Below are 27,437 nucleotides of genomic sequence, written 5' to 3' on the forward strand. Positions count from 1 at the left end.
TACTCCCCATCCCCTTGCTCCAATAGAGACCTAAGGACCAGATTCTCTCACACTTACACTGAGTACTTTGCACAATCCCACTGATTCCAGTGGTGCTACTTACACAATAAGGTATTACTTAGGAAGGCAGAAACTGGCCCTTACTATCACCTCTGTAAAGCTCCCTGAAAAACCACTCCAGGGTTTAAACTGAGGTGAAATTAATAGGTCTCATACCAGTGTCTCCTGTGGCATTAGTCGGTTATGTTATGAGCTAAGCCATTAGGCGGTCCAAAAATCAGTCTAAACTCTTTGGCTAGGGGGACAGCCGGGACCCAGATACCTCACGGGGAGAACCCAGAGGGGTTTGAACTCAATAATAAGCAGTTAAATCAACCGAACACATATAATGCTATTGGGTTATAAAAAGATGTTAGTGTGACATTATTGGACTGTAATATGAACATACAAGTAATTGTTGCAACCACTGTTATATGTTTGCACTAAAACTTGGCCAAAGTGTGCCATGTAAGATGTCTATGAAAAGCTGATGATTTGCTGATTGTGTTTATTCTGTTCAGATGCATGGATCATTTTTTATTTGAAGTATTGGCTATGAACTTGCAGGGTTTTGTTTTTTTTCCTGGTGGAATGCACTGGAATGGAATTCCAGCACCTTTTTTACTCTGGCTGGGGATCCCACAGCTGGTGCTGCCAGCAGGGCTCTGTGTCCCAGCTGGCTCCCAGCCACGGGGGCTGCAGGGTCCCCCTCCCACCTCCTAGCCAGGGATCCCACCACTGGCACTGCTGGCAGGACTTGAGTTCTGACACCATTTTTTTTCTAGAAAAAAACACTGTGTACTTGTATTTCAAATGTTTGCTTCTGGAAGATCTCAACAGGAGGCTTGGCCAGCCGATTTTGAGAAGACTATTAATCAAGTGAATAGCAGTACTTACCTGCCAATGCACCATAGGTGGTGCCAATCCACATCTGATGAGCTTTTCTGTGAATGTTCAGACCAGCATCAAAATGATGGCTGCTGCTGCTGCCTGAAAAGGACTGAGTCATGCATGGACAGCTAACTCTCATGTGACAGACTCCCTCCGTCGGCATTCTTTTACATGAGGAGAACAACGGGAGTCCCTCCCCATGGGCAAGGTTATAAAGGCCCCTGCGGTTTCTCCATTTGTGTTCACTCTGGCTTCTCACCTCTGGAGGCTCTCTGCTCTGAACTAAGCTTGAATGGACTGATGATCCATTCTAACAGAGGATGTATTCCAGAGTCTATTTTTAAGACAGCCTTCTAAGCCATCTCTTCCACAAGCCTGTATCAAGAACTTGCCAATTCGTACACTAATTTGATTCCTGTGACAACTTTAATTCTCACCATTCTTTCTTTTATTAATAGAGATCTAGTGTTAAAGGATTGGCTAACAGCGTGCTCTTTTGGGTATGTTTTGAATTATAGATGGACACTCTGGGAATGTGGCTGGACCTTTGGGATCAGAAGAACCTGTTTTCATTTGGTGAAATTGTTTTCCATAACTTCTCATCTCTATAAGGAGAGGTACTGGTGGTGGCATAGGAAAACTTGAGTGTCTAAGGGAATTCCTTGTGTGATTTCTGGTTAGCCAGTGTGGCAAACAGAAGACGTCTTTGTGTCAGGTGTGCTGTATTTTATAAGAGACGACCCCCAATCCTGGGCAGTAAGTAGCCTTGTCTCTAAGTGAGTCACCCTGAACGGACACTTTTATTAAAGGGAACGTTCTGAAATGGGTGGTTATATTTGGTGAGAAACATATACAGATGTGTTATGTGTTTGTCTATCTACATAACTGGGTGCATAATTTGCGCTGTAACATTCAGCTCCATCTTATAAGGGGTACTTGTACCCAGGGAAGGGCTGCTTCCCCAACGAGATGAAGCTAGCTTCAGGTCACTAACAGTGTACAACCCAGCAAAAGACAAATGATGGGCCATTACAGCTATTGGGAAAACACTGAAACAACTTGAAACTGAAAAGAAAACCGCAATCTCGGAAAATTGAGAAAGGGATGTAGACTGATCTGCAAAAATCCCAAACATAACCCCCCTCCCCAGCCAGGCAGTGTCCTCTTTGGGGAAACCTGAAGTATGGTAACCTTATCCAAGCCATAGTGGCTTAATAAATCACCCAAGATTATAGGTCAAGCAGTAACAGAAGCCCTTACTGGTCTGGGTAATCCCCAAAATATTACCAGTTATTCTGAAGACCTCATCCGGACATTAATTGAAACTCATTGTCTTTGACTCCCAGCCAAACAATTTGAAAGAACCTTTCAGGATGTGAATGCAGCAAATGTAATACTCGAAGGGCAGATGTTGAATTTATCCATTGAGTTGTATTTACGCAGCACTGACCTTTGAGATTGAAATTTTGCCAGAAGCTTCATGGAATCCTGCCTATTTGTTCCAGTCTTTCATATTTAGAACTCTTCTTTCATTGATTCAGTTTCACAAGAACATATACTCGTTCATAAGTGTTGTACAGCTGTGTTGTTTAGCAGCCCTAGATGCCTTTGTTGCACTGGAAGACTAAACCTAATTCTCAGAGCAATCATAGACAATGTTACGAATTTTATTTCTTTCCACTTCAATTGAGCTATTCATCTTGTTGTGCTGAGTGGGAAATTTCTAAAGTTAGAAAATATCACTTTCGTGCAAGCTGTGTGGTGATAGATTTGATACATTCCCAGAGAGGCTGACATGTAGTGAGATATATAGATAGATAGATAGATAAGGGATCTCTGAACATGTGGCCCTTGAGCATAATGAGAGTGGAATTGTTATCTTCATAGGTAAGTTTCCAGTGCTTTCCCTCAGGTTAGTCTGCTTGGGTGAGCCTGTGTGTAGGATAGTTTATGGTGGGTGGTAATATTTCTATAACAGAAAATCAGCAGAAATATGGCCATACATGGTTTTCTCATGAGGTTCCCATTTTGATTAATGTTATTAATATATGTATGTCTTGTTTCTGTACCAAAAATCCTGTAGCCAGTGGTTTTTTGCTCAGAAAAGCTTTCTTCTTTACCTTGAAGAGAAGTCACAACTAGCAAGAATTATGTGTTATTTGTTTAACAGCATTTCTGCTCGAGGGCAGATTTATTTAGTCTTCTAAAAGTGGGCGCAGCCTTAGTTGGAAGGTGGCGTCTATTCTACTTATCATAACCATATGTGTGTGGCACAGGATATAGAAGATACACACACCTGAATTCGCTAGTTGGCTTCTCAGTAAAGCTGCAGTAAACAACCTACTGTCTAATCAAGGAGGAAATACCAACACGGTAATTCATAGCAGTGGTCTTTCCAAAACAGGAGAATGAGAGAAAATCTGTCAATCACCATTATAACGTTATATATAATTTGTTGCTGACCATTAAATCAAATGTGCTTTGTTTACGTAAGTCCTGAGATTTTTCAAATGGCGTAGTTTTATCTGAAATGCAATTTTGAGAAGTTCTCTTTAATATAAAAGTCATACATTGCATGCAGGAGCTTACATAATTTTCTATATATAGTTGCAAAGGATTCTCGTGCCTCCGCCTTTAAATCAGTGGATGGAATCTAAATACATAAGAGAATTTTATTTTTATATATACTATATACTTATAATGTGTACACACACTACTGTAATGTAGCGTATAATAGTAGTTTTGTGTATACACAGGACCACAATACTTGGAAGTAACTTCTGTGGATAACCGCTGTATTTTCTCCACTGCTGCTAAAAATATATTTAAACCAACTCCTCCAACTGCACTACAATCTACAGAATGATCCCACGGCACTGGAACCTTTTACCCATCAGCTGTTCTGCTTGAAACCATGTACAGGCATGTAAAATGGTTTCAGTTACAGTTCAGAATAACTTTTTTCCTATCAAAAATACTTTTGCGTGAAATTCTGTCATTCCTGATGTTTAATGTGTTTTCTTGTTCCAGTTACAAAATGAAATACCTTGACTACCATCACCAACATTTTGCTCTTGCTCACTCGCTCTTCTTCTCTTCAGAAACATGCAGCAGAACTGTGACAAGCAATCCAAATTGCTGCAATAATAAATTTCAATGTCGGCTTCACTGATACTCTCACTTAAACTAACTATGGGAATGTTGAGGAGTATCAGAGCTGCAGAGTGGGAAACAGAATTTCCAGGGTGTCCTTTCATCTCTGTTGACTCTGAAAAGTGGCAGAATTGCTATCCCATTTCTACACAGTACATATACACAGTGGGAGTCCAGAGTTTACCAGCACTCAGCACTAACCCATTCTTCCTGAGATTTTCCTTTTCACTTAAGAAAACTAAAACACCAACCTCGGCTTCTTCCTTATATTGCTGTGTCCAGGGATCTTCTCTGAAAGACTTCGTATTTACTACCTAATCTTTCTGAGGCAGAAAGAGACAGATACTTTTATACTCTCAGGTTGAACCTAATACAACAAACCTATTGTGACCACCAGGGTGAATTGGCAAAATAGTGATGCTTCTTAGTGCAGGTTCTTAATTTCTAAGGCCATGTGCCACTCCTTCTGTCATCATGAAAGATATTTAACCTTGCTGCAGCTCAGTTTAGCTGTCTGTAAATTAAGTGTACTAACACCTGTTCCAACAATGCTCTCTAGTGATCAGTAGAATACAGGAAACCCTTGATTTAACAGATTAAGTGGGGGAAGGGGTGTCCGTTAATGCCAAAAGTCCATTATATCCAAATGGTTACACTGGATGACTATGCACTGACCTTCCCAGACTATCACTCACTCCTATGCTCTGCCCCCATTTTCCTTTCACTCCTCCTGCCCCATTCTCTCACTCACACCTACCTTTCCTTCTCCCAATTACCAGGAGAGGTGCTGCACACTAGGCTGGCTCCTTTCACCTCCTCTACCAGCAGCCCTCCAGCTGTTCCTCTGGCCCCAGAGACCTCAGCCACTCTGACAGCGGGCTCTGGTGTCTCTGGTGGGTTGCCAGCATTCATTTAGGAGGGGAGGGGAACTGGCAGACAGCATCCATTATTTTCATTAAATCAGGGGTCTGTTAAACTGAGTGTTTGTTGCAGGGATTCCCAACATATGGGTCGGGACCCAAGTATGGGTCACCATTGGATTTTCTAAGGGTAGCTGGCTGGGCAGCTCTGAGCTACATGTGGCTCTTTGAGGAGCCATTTGCAGCTCCCGCAGCTGCCACAGCTCACTCCTTCAACTCCCAGTCCCTGCCCTGCTGGACTGAAATGGAACTCAGTTTTATCTGTTTAATGCTGGCAAGAGAGATCTGGCTGTTAAACCAATTAAATGGAGTCCCATTTCAGCAGGCAGGGCAGGAAACTGCCCACATTGCAGGTGGGGGAAAGGAGTAGGAGGGCTGGGAGAAGCTGTGCAGAGGTGGTGGCAGCCTGGAGAAGGAGCATCAGTGGCAGTGGGAGGAACTCGTGTGAAGTAGGTGGGGAAGGGGCGGTTTTGGGGCTGGGGGGGTTAAGTTTGCAGCAGATGTGTGTGTGCATTTTTCCCGGGAGAGACCCTCCCCCCTGACATGTTTGAACTGCCTTGGTCACAAAGTCTTACTGAATTGTCAAAATGGGTCCCTGTCTCGAAAAAGTTGAGAACCACTGGTTTACTGTAAAATTTAAGTGCATTGAGATCCTCAGCTGAAACAACCTGCAGACATACAATGTATTATTTTCAGATTGCATAATGTGTAAAGTGAAGCTGAGAGCAAATTCAGCTTGGTTTTAATAAAAAAATGAGATAATGAAGCAATGCTAGGAACAGTGACCCTTCCAACCTCATAGTTGTTTGCAGGTAACAGTCCGCATTTCCTTGGTTTTCAGGTAGCGATAAATAGAGGTGCTAGTCAAAACTGCAGATACATCTATTTCTTTGTGACAAGCTACCTTTGCAAGCATATAAAATACAAGTGTTCTGCAAGACAGTAAGCAAAAAAAATGCATATCTCTGAATGTGCAAAATAGCCTCCTTTTCTATATATTTCACATCTGCAAAAGGCACATAATGAAACAGATATATGAGAGTGTGTTCTCTTCTTTCTCACACAACTCTACTAGCACTGTTTTAAGTTAAGGAGAACAGCCAGTGTTCTCTTTACAAGCCCATGTTTTACAGGATTTACCAGCTGGAACAGAGCCAGATGTAGCAACAATAGGATATTTGAGAAGGAAAAGTGTACACTTATCCACAAAAAGTTTGATCATGTTTCCTTTCATATCACAGCAAATTAGGCTGTGACTGCAGCTGGAGCTGGGCCAGGCTCAGATAGAAGCTAAATTTTTTAAATTGGAAAGATGATCAAGTAACACCCACTTGCTGGATGTGAGTGATTGGAATAACTCTTCATTCCATTTCTATAATTTGGTTGTAAACAAACTTATTAAACTTGCTATAGACAAATATAGGAACAAGCCTAGTAACTAATAGCAGACAGTCACGAAGACATAAAACACTTTTCTCTATTGCTGTTTTTATGGTTCAGTTTTGCTCTCACTTTCCTCAGAGGGCGCAGGATTGAGCTCAGAGCCCTATGCACTAGCCATCTGGTAAGAAAAACCAATCGCATGCATTAAATATGATTATAGAGAAACTAGTGTAAAGCACAATACTTGTCCTGGGGATAGGACCCAGGGCTGAAGTCAGGAGGCCTGTGTTCTAGTCCTGTCTCTGCCACAGACTCACTGTCTGATTGTTAACAAATCAGTTACCTTCTCTGCACTTCAGTTTCCTCATCTATTTTTTTAAAGGAATCATGACACATATTTGCCCTTATACACTGCTTTGGACACATTGCTCAAGTGCTAAATAATATTATTTGACTAGCACTTATGTGACCTAGACTATATATACAGACACAATTCTGCAATTTGTAGTCATTCCACACTGTCCAACACTGGAATTACTCAACCTATTAAATAGTTTTGATCAGGTACACAGTAAACCCTTTGATTTAGCAGACTAATGGGGGGAAGGGGTGTCTGTTAATGCCTAAAGTCCGTTAGATCTGAATCCGCAGGACTGGAGGCACCTTGTAAGGCGCGCTAGGGAGCATTCCATCTGAGACCTGGGGGGAACACAGGGGGCTTGGGAGACAGAGCTCGGCCGTGAGCTCTTAGCGCTGTTTACAGAGCAGAGCCTCCAGGCTCACCTACCACAAATTGCTCATTACCCACCCAAGGCCAAGCACTTCCATGGAAACTAAGTTTTCCTGGAGCAGGTGTGCCTCTTCCTAGGGCTCCGGCTCACAGGACACCCACCAGCAATCTGGTCTGGGCACCCACCCTGGTGGCGGAGGCTGAGCACTCACTCTCACCCTCGGCCAGCAAAGAATGACAGCCCATGTGCATGGCGGCTCCAGCAGTGGCGCTCCTTCAGCCCCAGAAACCCCAGCCACGATGGCAGCTCCTCCAGGCCCAGCAGCCCCAGCCACTCCTGGGGCCCCATATGCAGTGGCGGCTCCTGTAGCCCCGGCCGTTCCAGTGGCAGTGGCAGCTCCGGCAACTCTGGTGAGTTGCTGGCATTTATTTGGGGCAGAGGGGGACCTCTCAGGCAGCATCTGTTATTTCTGAAGTCAGTTAAATCGGTGTCCATTAAATCGAGGATTTACTGTATCAGTTAACGCAGTGAGAATTTGGAGGACAAAAGAAATGCAGGAATGGGGTCTGTCTGATTAACACTGAGGATGTGTTCAGAGATGCAGAAATTGAAATGCATCTAAGCAATTGTGTCATAGTTAATTTCCCGAAACAGGATTCTAATCTTCCTTTATGCAACTTACACCGGTGTAAATCAGGAATAACTGCACTGTAGTAACTAGAGTCTAAAACTGAGTGGTAGATCAAAATGGGGGCCCTGGTACCCACATTCTAATGAAATGACTGGTTAGGAAGTAAAATTAGAGAAATAATGAAAGACACTGTAGAAATATATGTCATGTTAAGTGAAGCTTAATGGAATAAAACAACCCAGGGGAAGGACACACCCGGGAAACGGAAAAAGGTCTATGCTGAATTGTATATGTCGCAGATTAAATGTGCTACCTAGCAATAACAGAGCAGAATTAAAAAGGCTAAGATGGATGAAAATAAATGTAAAAAGGTTTTTTAAAATAAATTAGTGGAATATGCAAAAATTGAGGGCCTGATTGCACTTCCACTGAAATCAATGTAAATGTTAAAGCCACCGACATATGACTCATCAAGAACAAACACAAAATGAAATTAGGAGGCATGATAAGGAAGTTAAAAATGAAGAAATAAAATGTAAAATAAGTGGCATGGGAGAAATCTGTTGGGTGCACAAATTTATCCTCACTCATAATAAAAGAAATGAAACTAAAAGGCAACAAATTTAAAACTCATACACACTTTTAACACAACATATAATGTTACATGTGGAACTAGCTGACTTGTGTCCTATAAGCTCAATGACACTGTAAAAAAGGATGCTATTTATATGAATCATGAGAACATCCATAATTACTTTAGCAAGGATAAACACAATTATATGGAATAAAAAAATGTGCTTAAATTGTAAGCCAAGTACTAAGTGATATAGAAAGATGAGAAGGAAAGTTCTACCAGTAGGCTATTCTATAACAATTAATTATAGAGGGTTTGTATCTTTCTCTGGCTGGCCTCCAGCAAAGACAAAATACTGGATTAGACATAGTGGTATGATCAGAATAGCATATGCCTCTATTCCTATGTGCCTCTATTCTTAGGTAAGATTTACAGACTGAAATGGTAGATGATGCTAAAAAAATGAATTCTTTACTCCAGTCTTTAAAAGACAAATGTAGAACAGATTTTAAAACCAGCCAGAAATTTTACTGGGGAACAGTAAACAAATTGGGATTTTACTTAAACAAACTGGGATTATTCCAGAATATATAATAAGTAAATTAAAAGTATCTAAAGATCAACAAAATGCCAGGATCAGACAGTTGCCATAAACATAAAGGAATTCTGAAGAAACTGGCAAAAGAGATGAGAAGTCACAGTAAATTCAAATATATTTGGAAAAATAAAGGTATTTACACCCTAAAGACAATATAAGGTAACATCTACATGCGAGAAGGCATCATTAACATATCCAGAAAGTTGTTATTAATCTGATTTATGTTTTAAAATCACATACATTTCAGTTGTATATTTGCATTATACTTTAGAAATATGGGGCCTGATCCTGCGACTGGCTCTACAAAGGCATATTTCTCTAAACCTAAGGAAAATCCCCACTGATACCAGCAGGGCTCTGCATAGGGGCCTGCCCATACACACCTGATTGTGTGACTGGGGCTGTCATGGATTTATGGAAGTTATGGCCTGGCTTGTGGGTAAATATTATCAAACCCTCAAACTCCACTAACCACCTCTTTTACAGAAAGATTGGAACAGCTTCTTCTGAGCAACCCTTATCTCACAAGTTGACAGATGTTTTATTACAGGTACCACCTAAAGTTTATCTCAGGTACCACCTAAAATTTTGCAACATACTGGTGGAGCCAAGTGCCCTCTGTTTTCTCATGTTCATACTGGAATGTGTCCCAGGATGCATTTTATTTTTAATTCTAAAAAATCATTAAAAACTTGTGGGACAAATTTATTTACTTACTTAGATTTTTACAGCACTTAAATTTACAGTGGCACAAGTTCCACATGAGTTTTACAGATATAGGTCTCAAAATGCCAAAAGCAGTTCAGCTGTAATGGGACTAATCATTGGCCAAATATATTTACTTAAAATTCAAACTATTTATATTGCTTATATAAAAGGATTCAAAACTAGACAATTTGAAAAGAAAATAACTGCATGAATAGGACAAATCTATTCTTTGGATAAACACTAGATGGTTAACATTTGAAAATATATTAAAGTGAGGGTGTTTTACTAATATCCATTATTGGATATTTTAGTCAAATTCAGTAATTTGAAATATGAGTATTTGAATATGCTTGGCACATATTGATAGAGCTGTCTAGGTCCTCGTACAATTGTTGTATCAAAATTCATTACAAATATTAATGTTTTTCCTCACAAGACCCCTATTAAGTAGGAAAACATCCCTCCTATTTTACAGATGGGTAAATGAGACACAAAGAGGTTAAGTGAGTTCCCAAACGTATCACCAGTTACCTGTGCCAGAGACGGATATGGCCGCCAGATGTTAATCACAGAACACTAGGGCTACGTCTACACTAGCACGCTACCTCAAAGTAGCCTATTTCGAAGTAAGGACATCGAAATAGGCTACTTTGACGCATATTGTCTACATGTCCTCCAGGGCTGGTGCCATTGACATTCAACGTCAAAGTAGCGACGGGGAACATCGAAAGGAGCTGCCCCCGAAGAAAATGTGGAGTGTCCACACACACAAGCGCTCCCCGTCGAAATAAGGGGCCAGCAAAGCCCCAAGCCGCTCCCTTAAAGGGCCCCTCCCAGACACACTTGCCCTGCACAGCACAAGATCCACAGAGCCAACAACCGGTTGCAGACCCTGTGCATGCAGCATGGACCCTCAGCTGCAGCAGTAGCAGCCAGAAGCCCTGGGCTAAGGGCTGCTGCACGCGGTGACCACAGAGCCCCACAGGGGCTGGACAGAGCGTCTCTCAACCCCTCAGCTGATGGCCACCATGGAGGACCCCGCTATTTCAAAGTAGCAGGATGCGCATTGTCTACACATGCCCTACTTCGATGTTGAACGTCAAAGTAGGCCGCTATTCCCATCTTCGGATGGGAACAGCGATTTCGACATCTCACCGCCTAACTTAGATTTCAACATCGAAATAGCACATGGCGTGTGTAGACGTGACGCGTGGTATTTCGACATTGTGCCAGCTACTTTGAAGTAGCTGGCTAGTGTAGACACACCCTAGGACTGAGAAGTGACAGAGAGGGAGCCGTGCTATTCAATACACTATCAAAACAAAAAGCAGTCAAGTAGCACTTTAAAGACTAGCAAAATAGTTTATTAGGTGAGCTTTCGTGGGAGAGACCCACTTCTTCAGACCATAGCCTGTTCTACTACTTGACTGCTTTTTGTTTTAACACTTGGACTGGAAGGGACCTCGAGAGGTCAGTGAGTCCAGTCCCCTGCTCTCACAGCAGGACCAGCACTGTTACCATCCCAGCTAGATGTCTGTCTAACCTGCTCTTAAAAATCTCCAGTGATGGAGATTGCACAACCTCCCTAGGTAACTTATTCCAGAGTTTGTCCACCCTGACAGTTAGGAAGTTTTTCCTAATGTCCAACCTAAACCTCCGTTGCTACAATCTAAGCCCACTGCTCCTTGTCCTGTCCTCAGACGTCAAGAACAATTTTTCTCCCAGCTCCTTGTAACCCTTTGAGGTACTTGTGAACCACTACCACGTCCGTGATCAGTCTTCTCTTTACTAAACTGAAGAAGCTCAATTCCTTCAGCCTTCCCTCATAGCTCTTGTTCTCTCCACCATCCTAGGGGAAGTACTTTAACTGTGGGCTCCTCCCTGGTTTTGCTGGTGTTACTCCGGAGTCATGCACCTTCTGTAGAGTGACTCCTGAATTACAGTTCCAGGGCTGTATCTGGGAGCAGCATTTGACTCCATGAGTGTAACCCTGAGTTAGACTAGGATGTTCCGTGCAGGACATTTGTTTTGAAATGTCGCCCATGTTTTGTCTCGGAAGAAAAAACGAGGTTTAAGAACCGGCCAACTGTGACCGGGGCTCCAAAGCCAAGCGCCAAGCCACCAGCTGGAGAGAAACCAGTCCCGGCGTGGCCTGGCCGGGTTTCAAAGTGGATCAAACGCGACAGGGCAGGCGGGCTCCGGTCACGGGGGGCCATAAAGCGCGGGCGGGATCGGTCATTTTCGGGCCTGGCGCTGTCACCTTCCCTCTCCCGCCGAGCAAAGCCCCAGCACGCGGCCGCTCAGTCCTATGTCTCCACCCCAGACAATGGCCGGGCCCGCAGGCGGTGGCGGGACCCCGCCAGGGGGAGGGGGCTAAGCAGGACCTTGTCCCAGCCCCGCCCCTCGGCCAGCCCCACCCCGCCCCGCCCCGCCCCGCCCCTTCACCTCCTCCAGCTCCAGGGTCCAGCAGTGGAGCTGCCCGCTGGTCGCAGGTGCTCGGCGGCGCTCCCGGCTGGCGTGGGGGGGAGCCGGGAGAGGCGGTGCCGGAGGCAGCTCCCGCCCCTGCGCGGAGCCCGGCGAGGGGGGCCAGGCTGCAGCAGCGCCCGGTGGGGCGGCCCCTGCCAACAGCTACAGCCGCCGCCGCCTGTGCTGGGACCTTCGGAGCCCGCCGCCAAGTTGCTGCGCGCGGGGCGGGCGCCTGGGCTCCCCGGCAGCAGCTCCCAGGTACCGCCCGCTGCAGCGCCGCGTGGGGCGGGGGCCGCGGGCTCCCCTGGGCCGGGTGAAGTTTGTGGGATGGGCAGTGAGAGCCCCTGACATCGCGGGGGGGCGGCCGGAGCCCGGGGCAGGCGGGGCCGGAGCCCGGGGCAGGCGGGGCCGATCGCCGCGCCCCTGCGGCTGCTCGCTGCCCGCAAGGGGCTGGGGGCGGCCGGGTGCCCGCCCGCCGGCAGCGCGGCAGGAACTTTCCCTCGCCTCCTGCCTGGCCGGGCTCTCGGCGTGGCTGGGCGCCCCGAGCGCGGACCCGGGTGATCTGCGAGCGGGCAGGAGACAAACTTCCCTGAAGTGCAGGAGGGGCGGGGTGCGCCGCCGGGTGCTCCCTGGAGCGGGAGCGCAGCGCGGCCTTGGGGCGCCCCAAGTCCGGGGGTCGGTCCCCTCCCGCGCTGGTAGATCGAGGCGCGTGTGAGCCGCAGCCATCCTAGCAATGGCTCATTGAGTGTCTGCCGGGGGCAGGGCGAGGGAGCAGCCTCCGCCGCCTGGGGGCAGAGCGGCGGCTGGTCAGAGCCCAGGAGCCGCCTGCTGCCCCAGGCTACAGCTGGAACCCGCAGCAGCCCCCAGAGTCCGGAGGGGTTTCCCGTCTGGGCTTTTGGAAGGTGGGGAACCCCTCTGAGCGGCTGGGCTGCCTCCCCCGGACTGCAGGGCACAGGTGCTCGAGTTGGCGGTGCTGCAGCAGGGGTGCCCATCACATGCAGTATGGTACAGGGCATCTGGGCCCCCACCACAATAGACATTGTTTCAGTGCCGCTGCTGCGAGGGGAGGCGTCTAGGGGCACGAAATAAGACCCCCACCATAGAGTCCACCTAAAACTTGTCCGGGGTAAAACGCTGAGCAGTTTCCCTTTGAGGAGGGTTTGCTGTTGGGGAGAGCTCTGATCCACTGTCTGTTGGGTGGCTTCCCTGGCGCTCCTGGCATGCCTATTGAAATGCCTGATGCGTCTCCTTTTCTGGTGTCTTCTCCGGTGGTGGTTGCATTTTTTTTTAACAGGAACATGAGCCCATGTGTGTTTAAGTTCAAACAAAATGTATTGAAAATGAGTAGGGGGAGGTGTCCATTTTGATGTATCTTTTGTTTGATGGCATCTGGTGTACATCAGAAAGCCTTAGTTGTTGTGCACTGGATGCTTTTCTCTGGCAATTAGTGTGATTTTCAGTTCATTATTTTACACCAAAATGGTGTCTGTATTAGTTGATAAATTAGAAATCAGCTGGCCCCATTGAACACCTTGTTCACTGTGCTGTGTATAATATCTTAATTGCAGATCTTTCTGTTCCCTGGAGGATCTATGGCTTTTAACTCCCAGCTGATGCGTGGTGTTAAAACCTCACTTGAAATTTAAATGGTAAATAGGGTTTCAACTTTCTGTTTGCAGAAAACCGAACACCCTTTCTGCCCCCACCATCTGCCTCCTCTCCCTGTTGATCGTGCTCCCCACCTTTTGTTCATTCCCTCGTTTTCTCTGGGCTCAGGCAGGGGCGGTGTGTGGGCTACACCTGAGGGTGCAGGCTCTGGGGTGCATCGTCATTGGCTGCATGGGTGCTTCAGCACAGATGTGGGAAGAAAGAGTTGGGGGTGGGGGGTTGCAGCTCCCTCTCGACTTTTTTCACCCTGCACCAGGGTCCCAGCCACTAACCAAGCCCGAGGTCCCCTCTGCTACCTGGAATCCCACCCACCAGCTCCAGGGGGTCCTGGCCACTGGCTCCATTGCTTCTTGGGGTCCCAGCCACTGATTCCATGGGCTCTGTTGCCCACCTGGGGGCTCCATTGCAGGCCCTGGGAGTATGACTCTCAGTTCCACACCTGGGACTCAGCAGCTGCCCCAAACTGTGGCCCCAGCCTGGGACAGTGAGTGGTGCAGATGGGGCAAAGCAGGGGGTGCAGCTTAACAACCCCACCCCAGAAACTGTTACTGCTCCATTGTGCTCCAGGGACTATAGCACCCACAGAGTTAAAAATAGTGGGTGCTCAGCACCCACGGGCAGCTAAGCTCCCCTATCTCCTTCCCCACAGTACTTCTTGTCTGCTAGCAGCCAGACTGACCAGGTCCTTCCACTCCCTCTTCCCTATGGTTGTTTGGTGGAGTTCAGGACACTCTGGGAGGAAGGGGCGCAGGGGAGGAGGTGGGAAGGTGTGGTAGCTTGGGGGAAAGGGCAGAATCGGGAGGGGAAGAGACAAGGCTGGGACCTGGAGCAGAGGAGGGAGTGCAGCACGCTTTGATGCCTGTGCTGGGGTAGGCCAGAGATTAGGGGTGAGGGTGGAGAGGGTGAGGGCTCTGGCTGGGGATGCGGGCTCTGAGATGGGACCCAGGCTGAGGGGCCTGAAGTTGAGAAGGAGGCTCTGGGCTGGAACCAGGGGTTTCAGACTGCAGGAGGGGGGATTCCAGCTGGGACAGGGGGTTGGGATGCAGCAGGAGTCAGGGCTGCAGCTGGGGTTGTGGTCTGTAGGGTGAGGCCATGGATGAGGGGCTTGGGGTTCTGGGAGGGCTCCAGTCTGGAGCAGGCATTTGAAGTGCGGGAGGGGGTGCAGGCTCTGGGCTGGGCTTTCATCAGGTGGCTCCTGGGAAGTAGCCCACTTGTTCATTTGGCTCCTACGTACACGGGATCGGTGGGGGCTCCACATGCTGCCCCTGCCTGCAGGCACCACCCCTTCAATGCCCGTTGGCCATGGTTGTGAGGCAGTGGCTGCTGCCATGTTGGTACTTGGGGTAAGGATAGCATGTGGTGTCCCCATAGCTGCTGCTCTGCCTAGGAGCCAGAGGCACATGCCAGTTGCTTCTGGGAGCTGCCCTGAGCCAGGCGGGCACGTTGCCTACCCCCTGCCGACAGCCCACTACGTTTTTCTCAGCACAGTCTGCAGTGCCGACCGCAGCTGCAAAGGTGATGCTTTTCAACCAGGCATTCTGTTCAAAAACTGGATGCCTGGCAACCCTTATGATAAACTGCAAAAAACTGTACATTTTGAAGCCAGAGAGCTTGGGGGATACCAAGAACTTGCTCCTGCACAAGTGGAAGTGCATTGGTCAGCAGTTAACTCTTTGAGTGCAACTTATTTCACTATCACTCTGTTGTAATCCTAAAAGCTGTTTTCATCACTTTATAAATGAAAAGAAGCTTTTATACTTTGGCATGCAACCACATGGAGTCAAATTTTGTTTTTATGTAGGCAAAAATCCCTTTGCTTTTAAGGGAGTTTTACCCCCTGAATGTTTAATCATACTTGTTAACTAATATGATTGCAAATTCTAATGAAGGGATCATACAAATGTTTGTTCCAGGAAACAGAAATGAGTTGCTGGTCATGGTTAGTTAAGCCTACCTTTGTGTCCTATTGATGTGTTAATCTATGACTGACCAGTCAGCTGATGATATACCCTCCATACCCCATAAATTGAACATGAAAGAATATCACAAGTCAATATTGATACAGGTGCAAACAGGTGAACTGTGCTATGTTAGCACCAGTTCCAAAAGTGCAGTTAAAGCCTCTTCTGAGGAAGAAGTCCTTGTTCATAAGGTCCTTTGCCAGTCTCCATATGCTACTTTATGAAGACTTCATTTTGGTGCTATAAGTTTTGGAGTTGCTGTTTCAAGTGAGATTTTTGACTCCGCCCCCCCCCCCCCGCCCTCCTTTGGATTCTGTAGGTGAAGGCAGGTTGAGGCCACTGAAATGGGAAACCCCACCTGAATTACATATGGATGTATTTTTAATACATCCTAAAGCATCAAAGTTATTCCAGCAAGATATGTATTTGTCCATTCTGTTTATCTAGTCCAGAAAACAACTATGGTTTTGAAATGGATCATAAATGACTCCTAAAGCACCCTCCCTATCCCAGCTAAGTCTGTGCTTTTATTCTTTATAAAGGCATGTAAAATATTTCTTCTGCTTGGGAGAAATTGAACGAGTACCTCTCCTGTTTTTCCTGTAAGATGTACAGGATGACTGCAGAGCTAGTAAACATTTGGTATTGGATATTAAAGAAAACGTGGAAGTGAAGCTTGGATGGGAGGTGATCTTTGTCCAGACAGTAAAAACAGTGGGTTTTTTGTTTTGAGTTACACAAACCTCAACAAAACCAAACAAATAGAACAGCTGGAAATTACCTTGAACATTCAACACTTCCACCCTACCAGTAAAGTCTGCCAAGGTCCCAAGTCACATCTTTCTGTCCGTGTAGAAAGATTTCCAGCCGCACAAAAAATATCAGGCTTGATACCCCTATTGTAAAAAACAAGAGGGGTTGAGAGAGGCAGGGAACCCACCAGGTTGCCTTGTATATCACAAGGGACAGAAGGAGGGCAGAAAACGGGAACACACTCAGTTTTTCCCCCAGGCCACAACTAAAGGCATGCACGCAGCTTTTCTGATTTCCTAATCAACATATCACCCATTGTGAACAAGCCTGAATAAGATTTTTATGGGTTTACTAGGGGGTTGTGCCCCTTGCTCGCTATGCATGTCAACTCCTCTCTTCACAGGGGGTTGGGGACCTGTGCGGCCAGCCCCAGCCTTCCTATGGCTTCTGCCCCAGCTCAGCTCCTCCCTGTCTTCACTGCTCCCTGTCCTCACCCCAGTCTGTCTGCCACCTGGAAGACCTGGGGGAGGTTGCCATGGGCAGCTCTGGCAGGGTGGTAAGGGAGGTGGGGCAGAGCTGGGCTGCCTCTGGCCATGGGCAAGGGAAAGAGCTGGGAGCAGTTGCCACTGCCAGGCTGTGGCAGGGAGCGAAGGTGCCACTCAGAACCGAGCTCTGGCTGCTGCTACTGATTGCCATGCCTGGCTGGGCAGCAGAAAGCAGCTCCTCTGTCAGTCGCAGCAGCCGGACTATCTGCACTGTTGCTATTAAGAAGTCCCTGCAGGGCCCGGAGGCAAGAGACATACACCTGTGTGTGCAGGCACGTCGGGCCCTGTCCCCACTCCTCTAGGGGAAGGTGGAGAACCCCAACAGCACTCCCCAGAAAGGGCAGGATGCTGAGGTAGCTTGAGCCAGGAACCTTGGTGGCCGCCTGATTTGGAAAGAATACTGGGCCTCCAGCTTTCTAGTCAATTAATGGCTCCTCTGACAGCCAATAGATGAGAGTAATGCAGTGTCTACAGGCACACTGTGTTGCCCTACTTACCCTGACACAAAACCTTTGCCTCTTCTGAAGGGGGAATGCTATGCTGGTGTAACGGGCACTTACTTCAGCAGGGGCAGCGTGGCCGCTGACACAAACTGCCATATGTCACCCTAATGCCGTATTGTAGACCAGGCCTTTTGTCCTGCATGGAAAAAGTAGTTCCATTCCATCCACCAAGCTGCCTTGACTCATTCTCATTTGCTATCCAGCACCTGACACTGGCTAGTCAGATGTTTCAAATCCGTGTGCCTCAGTTGACCAACCTTACTGTGAACCACTGCTCCTGCAAACTACCATGGCACTTGTGAGCACTTTGAGTAAATCAAGCAATGTTTTTTTTTTTTGTTGTTTGAAGAAATAATGGGGGGGGGGGTTGCACTAGAAAAAAAGAGAGTATGTAGTGGAAATAAATGGTCAAAATACAATACAAACATAAAAGGCAAATTTGGATCTACACTTATCAATTGCTACCCAAAGTCCAGTCCATTGATGAGCTAGTTGGTTGATTTATGACCAGCTCCTAAAGTTCATAAAAGGATTTACCTCCAGTTAGTAAATGGATATCATGGCTCTTTCCCTGCAAGCTGTTACGGTGAAAACAGGCTTTTGGTTCTATTAGCAGGCTGAGCAAAGTGCTGCCTTGCTATAAAGTCCTTCTCTACAGAATCACAGGGCTGGAAGGGACCTCAGGAGGTCATCTAGTCCAGCCCCCAGCTTCAAGCAGGATCAAACCCTACTAAGTCATCCCAGCCAGGACCTTGTCCAGCAGGGACTTAAAAGCCTCAAGGGATGGAGAATCCACCACCTCTCTAGGCAACATATTTCAATGCTTCACCACCTGCCTGGTGAAGTAGTTTTTCCTAATATCTAACCTACACCTCTCCCTCTTCAACTTCTGACCGTTACTCCTTGTTCTGCCATCTGACACCACTGAGAACAGTTTCTCACCCTCCTTTTTAGAGCTCCCCTTCAGGACGCTGAAGGCTGCTATTAAATCACCCCTAAGTCTTCTCTTCTGCAAACTAAACAAGCCCAGATCCCTCAGCCTATCCTCATAGGTCTTGTGCTCCAGACCCTTAATCATTTTTGTTGCCCTTTGCTGAACCTGCTTCAGCAAATCCACATCTTTTTTATACTGGGGGGCCCAAAACTGGACACTATTCCAGATGTGGCCTCACCAGTGCTGAATAAAGAGGAGTAACTACTTCTCTAGATCTGCTCAAAATGCTCCTCCTAATGCACCCCAGTATGCTGTTAGCTTTCTTGGCTACAAGGGCACCCTGTTCTACCTTTACGTGGTTTTGATTGTTTTGTCATTGTCTCATGGTTGTCTCTGGGATGTGGCAAGAGTAATCAGTAGAACCATGCAATATTTCCCCAGGTGACTAGGGAGGGTAACAATTCCCTCTTGCTTGAATCAGACATCAATACCTCCCCCTACACCCCCACGGTGATCAGTTTCTATTTGAAGTCCATAAAACTTACTTTTAATATCAATATATTTACCTACATCTCACAGTGGGTTTTGGGGCTTGACGGGCAATGAGCTTTCTGTACATACCTTACGTGTTCCTCTTTAAGGATAGTTACCCTGTCAGAGTGCATTCAATGTAGTGAATTTGTCAGACCTCTGGTTAGAGTTGTTTGCAAGGAATAGGTACTCTTTGCCAAGAAATTTCCATGCCACTTGCTTTTAACAAATTCATCCCAAGTTTTGTTTAACCCAGGGCATGATGGGAGAAGATTTTGGGAATTTGGTGAGTGTTATGCAAATATTCTTTCAGCATGGACATGACCAATAAAGACTGTCGTTACGTGCCTCAGTGATGGGTTTAAGGAGCTCCCGTAATCTAGGAGACAATCTAGTGTGGGTTGTTCCCCATGCTGCTTTTCTGTGCACGGTAGCCCATAATTACATACTGAGGAGAAAGGCAGGAATGCACATTAGTAGCAGCACAGTAAGAGTGAACAGATGGCATTGGAGAAGCTAAATGCCAGGCCTGGTCCAGTATGAGTGTTTGCATAAGATCTGTGAGATTGGGCCCAGTACATTTACTTTCAAGATTAATGGAAGTGTCTGTAGGGGAAACTATTAGATCCAACTAACCCCTAAAGAATTTGTTTATATGCTACTGGGAGGTGGAGGCATGGGGGAGAAATAAGGAGTAATGAAATATGGGCAATATTTGTAAAAAGTGCCTGTGTCCCATTTTCAAAAGTGATTTAGGCATTTTTTAAGTGACTATAAATTACCTTTAAAAATCTGTCCTTCTAGAGCCTAGGTCTTGTCAAAAATCAGTGTGACTTAAGCACCTGAATCTCATAAGGTATGCCTACACCACAGCTAGACTTGCAGGTTGGGATGGCAGATGCTTACTAGCTTTAATCTAGCTAGCACAGCTAAAAATATCAAGGAAGCTGGATAGAGTACAGGCCTCAGTATGGGCTGTGCAAGTCTACCACAAGCCTTGGTTATATGCTCACATTCCTAGAGTGCGCTGAACCGCATGCCATTGGAGTTTTGCTGATCTCTATAGCCATGCTAGCGTAAAGCCTGTGTGGCTATTCCTATCTGAGCTGCAGCTACCTCTTTAATTGCACAGTAGATGAACCCGTAGGCACTTCTGAAAAGTTTACCTTATGTACATAAGTTACATGGACTCCTGATACTAAGCGTGGAATCTCTTGTGGTTGTGCTGTGGGTGAAGCCACTTGAGGTTTGGCCTGATGTCCCTCTCAAAATGCATGGCACTTCATTCAGCTCCTAATTTGCCTAATTAAGGCATCGCTTTTGAGTTTTATAGGCTTCGTGGTTCCCTGTTGAGATTTTATTTCAAACGTACTAATCAATCTGATGATGATATTAAATCAATGGGCTAAGATGTTGTTTTGTTTGTTCCAGTCAGACTTTTTTTTGGGTATCTTGTTAATTAACTTGTCAGCTCATCAGAGTTGCTTCATGCTTCTTGACTTGTGAGCTGTGATTTGTATTCTTGTTTGGTAGCACCTCCAGAGTCTGTGCTCCATTTTTATCACGCAGTTTAACTTCTTAGAAGGCCAGTTTCTGCTGCACTTAGGCTACATCTCACGCAGACACACGTGTGCAAGCTCTTCTTTAGCTAGTGGGATTAAAAACAGTAGTGTAGCTGCAATAATGTGGGCAGCGGTGACATGGGTTAGCTGCCCTGAGTGTACACAGACAGGATGCAGTCCGGTGTGTACTCGAACTGGCTAGCCTGAGCCACTATTCGCTGCTGCTCATGCTGTCCTGACTACACTATTTTTATCTTGCTAGCTAGATGAGAGCTGACACAAAAAATATCTGTGAGCTGGGAATACCAGCCCTGGCTCCAAGTGTAGACATAGCTGAAGTCACATTATCCAATACCTTATTCTGGGAAGAATCCCATTAATTCCAGTGAGTCTGCTGATGGAGTGAAATGCTGTTCAGTGTGGTAAAAGTGAAAGAATCCAGTCCAGATAGAATTGTAGGACTGGAAGGAATCTTGAGAAGTCAAGTCCAGTCTCCTGCACTCGTGGCAGGACCAAGCACCATCTAGACACCCCTGACAAGTGTTAGTCTAAACTACACTTAAAAATCTCCAATGATGGAGGTTCTACCACCTCCCTAAGCAATTTATTCCAGTGCTTAACCACACTGACGGGAAGAGTCTCTTGAAGTCCAACCTAAGCCGTGCTTCTTGGAATTTAAGCCTAATGCTTCTTGTCCGATCATCAGACACTAAGGAGAATAATTTTTTTCTCCCTTCCCCGTGTAACAACTTTGTAGGTACTTCAAAACTGTTATCATGCCCCCTCTTTAATTGTCTTTTTCAGACTGAAACAGCCCAGTTTTTTTCAATCTTTCCTCTATAGATCATGTTTAATAATTTTTGGTGCTCTTCTCTGGACTTCAAGTTTGTCCATGTCTTTTTTCTGAAATGTGGCACCCAGACCTAGGCACAGTACTGAGGCCTAATCAGTGCAGAGTAGAGCAGAAGAATTACTTCTCATTTCCTATTTATAACGTTCCTACTAATACATCCCAGAATAATATATATATATTTTGGCCACAGCGTTAAATCCTGTTGAGCTTGTGGTCCACTAAAAAACCCCAGATTGCTTTCCCTTATACTCATTTGTAAGCAGTTATTTCTCTGTGTGTGTGTGTGTGCGCGTGCGCACACGCGCAATTGATTGTTCCTTCCAAAATGGAGTATTGTGTGGAGGTACTTTGCACACTGCCTGGTGGTTTCAGGCTACCAGGACCTTTAAGATTGTGCCGGAGGCAGGGCCAGTGCATAAAGCCCACCCCCTAATACACAGGACTCTGAGAAGCACATGGCCCCTACAGCCAGTGGTTTTGAATGGCATGGAGTTGGGGTTACCACCCACTTGCTGAGCAGGACAGACACTGAGCCAGCTCAGCTCTGGGAGGACTTTGTTAAAAGGTCTTTGATAGCACCCAGGTAACCAACCCCCAAAGGGACTGAAACCCCATATAAATCCTCCTTACTCTGTGTAAAAGTTTAACATGAAGAAAGCTCATGAATGTGTTTGCTGCTTTAAACAATGAAAGAGCTACGCAGAGTGGTTGCTTCCTCCTCCCCAGATGATAGTTACACTGGACTTGATAGTAAACAAAAGTATAGAAAGTAGAATTTAAGTGACTGCAAGTGAAAACAGACAGATCAAAGCAAGTTACTGAATTAAAATAAACAAATATGCCAGATAATTTCAATAAGCTAGGAACTTTCATGTGCCAAGTTTCTTAGTACAATTTTTGTTCATCTCAGGTCAAATGCTTCCAGTCAGAGTAGATCTTTACTCTGGTGTAGGTCTACAGTTTTTCAGAATTCTTGAGAGTTCTTTGTTTTCAGGTTTTTTCATGTGCAGCCTTTTAGGGTGGGCAAGGCAGTTTCAAAGGCCAGCTGAAGAGAGAGACTTGATTGCTTTCCGTTTCTGAAATAGGCTTCTCCTAATGCTGGAACTCTTTGTACGGTCTCCCCATGTGAAAAGATTCAAGAATGATTCCAGGACCAGCTGGCATGATCATGTGTTTCTAGGACCACCATGAGTTTGTCTTACGGGGAAAGATACAACCCTTCCCAGTTTGTTGGTTTGAGTACTGATCCATTATGTTCCTAAAGTATTACTCATGGCCCCTGTGAGCAGATTCAGAGTTAAAGACAGATCCATACATCTTTGAAGGGGTCAAAAAGCATGTGTACAAGGGGGATCTAGTGGATATAGTGTACTTAAATTTCCAGAAAGCCTTTGAAAAGGTCCCTTACCAAAGCCTCTGAAGCAAAATTAGATGCCTTGGGGTAAGAAGCAAGGTTCTTACAAACTGATAATAGTTTTAAAAATTAGAAAACAAGAGGTTGGAATAAATGGTCAGTTTTTGGAATGGAGAGAGGTAGCGAGTGGTGTCCCCCAAGGGGTCCATACTGGAGCCAGTCCTGTTCAACACATTCACAGTGAGGTGGCACAATTTGCACCTGATACCAAATGACTCAAGATAGCTGAATCCAAAATAGACTGTGCAGCGCTTCAAAAGAATCTCACAAAACTAGGTGATTGGGGCACAAAATGGAAGGTGAATTTTAACGTTGATAAATGCAAAGTGTTTGCAGTGGGAAAAACCATAATCTTGACTAAACATATAAAATGATGGGGGTTAAATTAGCTTTTACCGCTAGAGACCTTGGAGTCATTGTGAATAGTTGTCTGAAAATATCCATTCAGATTGTATCAGCAGTCAAAAAAAAAGTTATGAATCATTAAAAAAGCATAGAGAATAACATATTGCTTCTATATTAATCCATGGTTCTCTCACATCTTCAATATGGTCTGCAGATGTGGTCTTCTTGTCTCAAAGCTATCTTGGCATTGGAAAAAGTTTAGAAAAGGGCAACAAAAATGATTAGGGGGTTTGAAAGGTTTGCCAGCTGCAGAGAGATTAATCAGACTAGGATTTTTCATCTTGGAAAAGAGCTGAATAAGGAAGGGATCTGTGACAGAGGTCTATGCAATCATTACTTGTGTGGATAAGTGAATAAAGAAGAGTTATTTACTCCTTCCCATAACAGCAGAATTGGGAGTGGTGGTTACCAAATGGAATTAATAGGTGGCAGGTTTAAAACAAACAAAGTATTTCTCCATACAACATAGTCAAGCTATGGAATTTGTTGCCAGAGGATGTTTTGAAGTCCAAGACCATATCGGGGCTCAAAAAAGAGCTAGATAAATTCATGTAGGGCAGGTCCATCAATGGCTATTAGCCAGGATTGGCAGGGATGTTATCCCCAGACACTGTTTGCCAGAAGCTGAGAGTGGGTGACGAAATGGATCCCTTCATGATTACCTGTTCTGTTCATTCCCTCTAGGACACCTGGCATTGGCCACTATTCGAAGACAGGATAATGGGCTAGATAGACCTTTGATCTGACCCAGTATGACTGTTCTTATGTTCCAGCTTCATATACAAGAATGATAAAGCCACAAAAACAGGATATACAGATTCAGGAGATTACATGTTGCATGCCCCATTTTGCATAGTGCATCTTTGAGTTATGCATATTCATAAACAAATTCTGAAACTGTGAGGGCTGTGGTAATATTTATACTACTTAAAGTTAGAACTATCTACAGCATTTTGTGCTATGCTAATTTTCATAATGAAGAACTGTCAAAGGGATATGGTCAAGTAGTTAAGGTGTAAAATTTGATCGTCCTTGATTTTGTTTGTAGATTGAAAATACCTGCAGGAGTCTACATAGCTATTGTGTTTAAAACAAACATAAAATAGAGTAAGCCTATGGATATCAGCACACCACTGCTTGGAATTAAGTGTACACACACACAACCCTCCACTGTTTATATCAGGCTCTCACAAACTCATTGATTCTTCTGCCCTGCTGTGCGCTGCTTGTTCTTCAACAGTTAGCTAACAGCATTATTTTCAAAGCTGGCCTGTTGGCATTGTGCACACAGAAGGATATAAACAAGTCGTGAATTTTAAAATCCATAAGAAAGACAGGAAATCAATCAATGGTTGGCCAAATGGCAAAGGACGTGAATGGTACATACCGTAAACGTTGTTCTCAGGCTTTTAAGATAGTATTAAAGCCAAAAAAAAGTAAACCAAAATGAAATGGAAAAAGTAGTTGACAATTTCCTTTCAAAGAATGAAACTATACAAACACAAAAATTTTTCAACAACCTGAAAGGCCTCCTATTTCAAGGCTTTTCACACTGCAGGTTGAACCTTTCTAGTCTGGAACTCTCGGGACCTGACTGGTGCTGAGCCAGAGGATTTGCTGTATCACAGGAGGTCGGTATTGTCTAGCACATTATCAGGAGTTCCACTGCTTACTGGGCTCTTGGAAGACATTTAGGGGTAAATTAGAGCTAAATAACAGCACAGAACACTAAGAGCCAGTCCTGTTGGCTGTAAACCAACTTTACGGGACCACAGGAAACTTGGCCGCATCCATGATAAATAGATGCCCAACTAACTAAAATCATGTCAGACCAGAAAGTGGTGGACTAGAGAGGTTCAAACTCTATTAAGAAACATGAAACTGGTCAGAATGAGAGACCTTACAGAAAGTACTTTCTAAAGATTAATGCTTTACATACATGCTATCTTTTTTTTGACATTTTAATTAGGCTAATTTGCATCATCCATTGTATTCGCAGTATCATTTGCAAAATAAATACACTAATGTCTACTAGGAAGGGAATAATTGGTAACCTTTGGGCTACATGCACTTGTCTTCCATAAATATGAGTGGGAATTGCATGTGCACAACTGTGGACTTCTGCATTTGAAGTGGTCTCCAAAGCCAGTCTCAAACAGAGCTCCTTCTGCCTCCCACGCAGAAGTAAACTTTTACATGGGGAGCTTACCCGAAAGAAGTAAAACCATTGGCTGTAGTCAGCACAACCAGGATTTGAGCATGGACCTCTGGGAGTCACTGAACAGAACAGATGAGTGTACTTGTTTTCTGAGAACTGCCATGCTGAATCTGTATAACTTTTACCCTCTTAACTCTTCAGACATCTCTAGTCAGGCACATTATTTGGATGACTTGAAGTTCTCTCAGGTGTATTGTAAAGGAGCTTTCACTTGTGCTGGCTGGGGAGTGAGTCTTTTGAAGTACATCTTACCTATATCTGACTCATACAACCTTCGGATATTTAAAATATTTGGAGAGGGGAGAGACAATAGCAATACTGCAGTGTGAGGATAATCATTCCTTTAAGGATTCCACACAACTGATGATACTTTTTACAACAGTCTTTGCACCTCTGAAAATCTCTGCCCAAAGCATTTTCAAATCTGACTTATTTCTGGACCTGTACAGTTTGTTTACTGAGTCATTATTAAAATCAAATTTTGTATTTCACATCTACAGGGATAATAGGAAAATGCTAAAGTGTATACTAAAAATGTGTGTACACAGTGCTTGGTCAGAATCCTAATGAAAGAAGTACATGAAGCTCTTTAAAAAGTCAAGTCATGCTGAAGAGAGTGGAATAAAGACACTCCAGTGGGGTCAAGATAAAATTTTTTCCTGCTATATATTGATTTGTTTCACATTAGTGTACTCTTGTATGTTTGTTCTCTATATCTTTCTCTCTCTGTGAGAGCCACTTCTTTCTAGAAGTGAAGTGGAAGTAACTGGTAAGGTCATCGCAGTATAAACATTGGAAGCTTTAAGAAGTCAAATACCTCAGTTTAAGACTATCATTTTTCCTGGGGTTTCCTAAGGCTAATGAATGGATTATGATGATGAGCAGGAGAAACTAATTTTAATTTCTGTAACAAGGCCACCCCCTGCTCTCACACCCAACTCTTACGAGCATCCCCTCTGGTGGTATGTATCTGCATTTGGTTGTTTTAATTCTCTGGTGGGGGGGCCCTTTAGTGGTTCTGCAGTTTTTCTGGACACTCTTGGGGGTTTGCCTTTAAATAATCTCAGCCCTGGTATGGGGTTGTATCCCCTGTGCATCCCCCTTGAAGATACTATACTCCTGGGGCCCTCCCCATATTCAGTCCTCAATGGTCTGAACAGCCAGCCAGACAGCCTCCTCTTGTTCCCACTTAGCTTTTGTGCTGCAGTTCCTTCAGGCAGCTGGGCATCTGATTTGGTTCATCTCCTCCCAGCTCGTAGTTGCACTTAACCCAGCAACTCTTACCAACTCTCCCCTTTGCTCTGTTCCGCCACTCTTTTTTATATGGTCCTCCTGAGCCTTGATTGGTTGGTTGTTTCTGTGCAGACATTTCTAGCCTGCTGGAAGACACCTGTACTGTTCCCTGAGGCAGTGGGCTTTAGGCTCACTCCGCCCCTTTGCTGTCTTAGTTCTAATCTTACCCCAGCATTAAGGTTACACATCATCCTCATGAGTGTGATGTGATCAAATTCATTTTTTCAGTGGAGATTCAAAAGGCCAATTTATTTAGACAGTGAACAAGTAGGCTTTCTTTGGGTGATGGCGTTTATGTGCCATATCATCAATATCCAACTGTGAGTCTTTAGGGACTATTCTTGTGACCTTTGCTCACACAGATAGTTGAGATATAGTCATTTTCAGGATGAGGACCTTAGGTGTTGACCCCTGACTTGATTGAACACAAAAAAAAGCTGAATTCTAGTTAGTAAGTCTCTTTGAGGATCTCATTTTTCCTTTGTGGTTGTCTTACTCTCTTAACTTACCTTTTCCGTGCTTAGGGCTTGACTCTGTAATGGTGCAGGGTCAGGCCCTCAATGCTTGCGAACACTGTCCTTGTTTTTTAACTTACAACTGGTTGTCAAGTGATGTTACTACAGTATCACCATAGGAGCCTTTTCACACTGTGACCTACATTGTTTTGCTGGGATGCTGAGATTTTTAACACATGCCTTGTCTT

At 45.0% G+C, this 27,437-nt stretch overlaps 1 protein-coding gene across 7 annotated transcripts in view; it reads left to right on the plus strand.

The window, feature by feature from the left end:
* The first annotated feature begins 12,092 nt into the window (after nucleotides 1-12,092).
* Nucleotides 12,093-27,437, plus strand: part of KCNG2 (potassium voltage-gated channel modifier subfamily G member 2) — a 79,196-nt gene continuing 63,851 nt past the window's right edge. For 5 of the 7 annotated variants that reach the window (XM_074987557.1, XM_074987558.1, XM_074987556.1 and 2 more), the window contains exon 1: nucleotides 12,093-12,352. The gene's annotated coding sequence lies outside the window, so the exon portion shown is untranslated. Of the gene's footprint in view, nucleotides 12,353-13,724; nucleotides 13,744-27,437 lie in introns of those variants that run through there. The other 2 variants (XM_074987562.1, XM_074987561.1) reach the window with 2 other exon arrangements.

This window comes from Carettochelys insculpta, chromosome 2, assembly GCF_033958435.1.
Source record: "Carettochelys insculpta isolate YL-2023 chromosome 2, ASM3395843v1, whole genome shotgun sequence".
Lineage (NCBI taxonomy): Eukaryota > Metazoa > Chordata > Testudines > Carettochelyidae > Carettochelys > Carettochelys insculpta.